The following is a 6,000-nucleotide window of genomic DNA, read 5'->3' as shown; positions in this document are numbered from 1 at the left end:
ATTATTGGACCTGGTTCAGTTGTTTTGAACTTGTTTGACTATTAATTAGTAATAGTTAGTTTTTCTCTTGTCAATTAAATTAATATAAGTGTAATTTAATTAATGGGTTTAGAGTCTAATCTCGGTCCAATAATTGTTTTAAATCGTGCATTTGATGTATGATTTAATTTGATGTATGTATATATATATATATATATAGAATTCGTGATCGAGCCACTGGGACCAATTTTAGGCTTCCGCTCATGAGATTTAGATTTCTTTTCATGTTTTGCTTAACTTTCAGTTTTGATTTTTGAAACTTACTATTAAGAATTGTTTTCAGACTTATTTATTAACATTTGTGATTTATGGGTACCCTATTATTGTTTTTAATATTTGAATTTAATGAAAGGCTTTTGAACTTACCTTATTTATTTAGCATTTATTTCACCATAAAAAGGTGTCGTTTTAAGTTCCATGCATGCATGTATTTAGTAATGACCTAGCTTGAGTCCTAGGGGGTCGGGTCATTACATAAATGGTTTGTAGTAGATAGATAAGGCTAGATAGCTTATCTTGGAGACAATACGAGTATGACCCATTTTGTAGATGTTATAATTGTTACAAGGTGTTACAAATGATCTGATCCTGATCATTCATATGGAACATGTGAGCGGAGATATTAGGAGTTTGATAAGACCAGACCACGAAATGACTAGTCTCATTATATAACGTCATTCATAATTGAGACTTACATTTCACCAGGATGATCATAGATGACATGACTTGAATCCTGAGTGAGTTGTGAACTCCTGCCTATGAGGGCGGTCCTTTGATTTGTATGGATAGAGTGGCTAGATCGCAGGCTCAATAAGCCTACCATAGGATTTCGTCTGATTGGGGAGCTAGGAACATAACTACACAAGATGGAATTCACTCATTCCTTAATGTTGGGGTGAGTAGATAAATTGCTCCCTTAAGGGTTGATTCTAGGGCTTGAACAATGTGGCGCCATACTCTCTCCTGGCCCGAAAGGGGTTTTGTCATAGTTGAACTATGTCTTGTTGTTCGTTAGAGGGATCAATGGTACTTAATGTTGGGGTTGATGCCCTAAATCTTGTAGGGTCCTATAGTTTATAAATCTTGTATGAACAAACTTGTAAGTGATTTATAATATTTGATATTTTATTCACTTTGTCTATGAAATATGCGATATTTTAGTTGCATTAACCACAAACCAATAAACTAACATCCAAGACTATTGTTGTAACTTAAACACGCATGTGGAGACATACATGTGGATCATGTTTAAGTTAACCTAAATGGTCTGTGGTATATGGATAAGGCTGGGTACCTTATCCTGGTGACACTACGAGTATGACCCACTTTGTAGGTGTTACAAATGTTGTAAAGTGCTACAAATGATTTGATCCTGATCATTCATGTATTAGGCATACGAGCGGGGATATTCTATACAAAGGAGTTTGTATGAGATCGGACCACGAAATGCTTAGTCTCATTATATAACGCCGTTCATAATAGAGACTTTCATTTCATTGGGATGAGTGAGTTGTGAACTCTTGCCCATGAGAGTGGTCCTTTGATTTGTATGGGTGAGAGTGACCAGAACGTCGACTCAACAAGCTTACCATTTTGGGGATTTTTCCGATTAAGGAGTTGGGAACTCAGCTACACAAGATGAAATTCATTCCTTCCCCGATGCAGGGTAAGTAGATTAATTGCTCCCTTAAGGGCTGATTTGGGGTCTTGAACAATGTGGTGCCACACCCTTTCCTGGCCCGAGGAGGGCTTAGTCATAGTGAGACTATGATTTATTGTTCATTAGAGGGATCAATGGTACTTAAGGAGTTAGAGATAACTACAGGAGAAAAACGGTAATTTGGCCCAGCTGTACTTGCGAGCAATTTGTGAAGGGTCATCGTATTATTGATTGGTTGTATCCAATGGATATAGAAATATATCTGTAGTGCGAAGAGTGCAGTTGTCGATCTTTAGTGAACTGCCTGATAGTTAACGGTTGGTGGATAATGTAATTAAAGAGTTTAATTAATTATTCACGTACCATTGGAGCTTTAAGCTACAGGTCCATAAGGTCCCCTTGATAGCTCAAAAGAATTTAGTTGAGAATCAATTTTTGGGTTAATTTGAATTGTTCAAATTAATAAGAGGGAATTTAATTATATATGATATAATTAAATTGATTCAATTATATATGATATAACTGATATAATGTATTTGATACATTATGGTTTAATTGGAGGAATAAATATTTGTATGAGATTCAACTAGTTGTTAAATTTAATATAAATATGATTTTATATTAAATGCCACAAAATAGGGAAAAAGAACTATAATTTATGTTGTATATGATGCAATATTAAAACAATAGGTTATAAATATAATATGATAAATTCGTTATCATATTTATTTATAATATTAATTATTGGGATAATTAAACCCTTTTTTCTTTCTAACCACCATAGTGGGAGGTTAATTGGTTTTTATGGCAAAATGGAATAAATAAAATATGATTTTATTTTTTCCAGAGAGAGTTACATGACTTGTGATTGAATCTATACGATAGATTGAGAGCCTATACGATAGAGCTTTAACACTACACGATTGAAAGGTTTTCTATGCAATAGTTTGTTCCTTTCTCAATCGTCTTCCTCCTTTAATCTCACAAACTCCTTCCTAACCAAATTAGTCAGAGCCCACCACTCCTGGGTTCTCACTTTGAGAATATGGTCACCAAGTGGTTGTGTCTTCCTCTTTTGTTTCGTTTTTGTTGTTGTTCAAGGAGTTCGTGACTGTTCAAGGGTTGTAAAAAAAGAAGTGTTCTTCAAAGGTATAATTACTTGAACTCTTTTATTGTTCAAAAGCATGTTATAATTTTAGTTAAGATGCATATCTGTATGTTTTACTGTAAACATTTGTTTTCAATCGAAATGGGATTTGGACGATCCGCTTTCGCTCATGGATCTTGTAAATCGAGTTCCTTCAATTGATATCAAAGCCAAGTTATAGTTTTGATTCCAAATTCCATTTCTATATTGAAATCGTTTATAGTTTGGTGGGTTTTATTTTCTGCATTGCGTTTGATCATTAAACGTATGTGGATGGTTTGTTGATGGATGTTTCGGTATAGTTGTCTCTATTTTGGCTTCTGTTTAATTTATAAAAGTTAATTTGTATGGGCTCCTGCATTTTTAGGCATTAATTCTTGCAATCTAGTCTATATTCGTATTAGTTTTAAGTCATTTGTGAAGCTTCAGACGTGAAGGTTGCATTATGTTTCGATGGAGAAGACGAAACGGTGGTCGCATCGTGTAGCTAGAGCTGAACGATCGCTTAGATTTTGCTATGCGTACGTGTAGAGTTTTCTATGTGATCGTATAGCATTTGCTAAACGATCGCATAGCTAATGCTACACGATCGTGTAGAATTTTCTGCACGATCGTGTTGCATTGGCTGCATAATCACGTAGGCACTCGAGAAGTAAACGATCGCGCGGTATATGATACTCGATACAAAGAATGCATGCTAAACGATCGTGTAGATTATCATGCTGATCGCATAATCAATAGCTACACGATCACATAGTATACGATACTCGGTACACGCTACTCAATCGTGTAGACTATCATGCTTATCGCATAGTCTTTAGCTACACGATCGCATGGTATGCGCTACTCGAAGCACGCTGCACGATCGTGTGGACTTTCATGCTCATCGCATAGTCCAAAGCTACGGGATCGTTTATACTCGATGCTCGTTGCTCGACAATCAGGAGATTTGCTACACGATCAAGCTACAAGGCTTCAAGGCAAGCGGTTCAAGACCCGGTTCACTTGTTTCGAACCGGTGGACTCAACTTTTGTAATAGTTTAGCCTTTAATTTTCCGGTTTTTTTAGATTAACTATCACAGTCCATCAACTTTATTTAAATATGCATGTGATGTATGTTTATTTTATATTCCATAATGTATGTCATATAGTTTTAAAATCCACCATAGGTTATGCATTTATTTTTCATCCATCATTTTATATTATAAGTGTTATAATATATTAGTAGGCATGATCTAAATTACATAAAGCATGCTCATGCATCATATAATATAAGAGATAATATATGTATGCATGCATTATAGCATATTCATGCATCATTTAGATTATAAATGTTATAATATAAGCTTGTATATGTGTATGAAGTGTATACTATAGCTTAGTTCATTACTTTATTATATAAAAGTTATATATTAGTAATGAATTAACATAGCATGAAACATGACACTACCTTAGGTTAATTTATAAGTGTTAAAATAACTTATGTATGTCTAGCTAGCAATGTTTCTTGGTTTTAATTGTGTCATTTCTTATAAGAGTTATAATAAATGAAATTAGAACTAAAATCAATAATAAAGAGTTGCATGCAAACCTTAAGCTTTAATCATTTTTTAAAAATGTTTTAAAATTTGATTGAGATAGACCTAAGATCACATTTCTAATAAGATTAGAAATCTAAGTTTAATCTTTTAAATCAGTTTAATAGGATCAAATTGATTCCTAATAAAATATTAAATATGTAATAAATGTATCTATAGAGACCTTTTGGGTAAGGCTGGTTCTGGCTGAGCTGGGGTACTTAAGTCAGTGGAAATGTCGCACTCTTACCTGGGAACCTACCTGGAAAGGTGAATTAGATAGATTTGTTACATACATATAAATTTGATGAAAGTCTATTAAAGAGTTTAATGAGACTTGAATCAAAGTTGTTTAATCATCAACAGCAAGGGTTGTTTTTGAGCAAATTAAACAAATCACTTAGATAAAATCAGTGGCCGGATTTTCTAAGTTAATGAACTCTAGGTAGAACATTCAGTGGGAGGTAAATGGGTATATGATACTTCATTTTGACCTCTACACGTATCTCCCTAAAAGTTCACACTGTGATATCTATCCTCGGCCTCGAGGAACCAAGGCTGTCCCCTTACAGGTGGTATTTGGGTAGGTCAATACCAAGGTAAATGGAGAGAGTGTTCATAGTAAGTGGGAGAGAGATGTGTCACAACATATCCCTTGGTCACTCTCATTAGGTTGGATAAAATTTTTGTGCATCGCCTTGTGGCATCGTGGGTGTCCCCTAAAGGATGGCAGTTTTGTACAATTCTTTATTTGATCTCCAGAAATGGATAGGGTTGCTTTAGTCTCTTGTCCTAATCGTCTTTTCCCTAAGGTTGGCTCATTAGGGTGGGACTCTAGGACCTAAAATGAGGGGTTACACTTACACAGAATTGTTAAGGATGTTAACAAATTCTGGACCAAAAATGGTGACTATTAGATTCAATTACAAGGAGTTGTTTCTATCTAATGGTTGAGATCATCTCATTTCAGTGAGGGGCACTTGATCACCCTACGGTAACTTTTGTCCTGCCTCACTGAAGCATCATTACAAAATAGATGTCACTTAGGGTACACTAGACTATTTTGTTAAAACCTGATTGGTTTTCTAAAAGTGGTTTAATGCAAGTAGACTTAATTAAGTTTGTTCATTTTCAACAATTTAAATATGGCTACCACGACTTTAAGCTCACTTGCCGCTAATAAGTTAACTGGCAAAAATTTTGCTAGTTGGAAAACACCATTAACACGATTTTGATCATCGATGATCTCCGCTTCGTCCTTATGAGGAATGTCCTCATATTCCACCTCCTACTGCTGCTTGAAACGTTTAAGATGCGTATGAGCGATGGACATAGGCGAATGAGAAGGCCCGAGCATGCATCTTGGCTAGCCTTAACGAAGTTTTGACCAAGAAGCATGAGCCCATGGTCACTGCACGTGAGATCATGGAGTCCCTAAGGGGAATGTTTGGACAACTGTTCGCACAACTCAAACATGATGCTCTCAAGTACATCTTCAACTCACGAATGAAAGAAGGGTTATATATTTGGGAACATGTTTGCAATATGATGATCCACTTCAACATGGCTAAGATGA

Source organism: Benincasa hispida, chromosome 7 (genome assembly GCF_027475165.1).
Source record: "Benincasa hispida cultivar pf3 chromosome 7, pf3_genome.v1.1, whole genome shotgun sequence".
NCBI classification, from domain to species: domain Eukaryota; kingdom Viridiplantae; phylum Streptophyta; class Magnoliopsida; order Cucurbitales; family Cucurbitaceae; genus Benincasa; species Benincasa hispida.
This window is presented reverse-complemented; position numbering follows the sequence as displayed.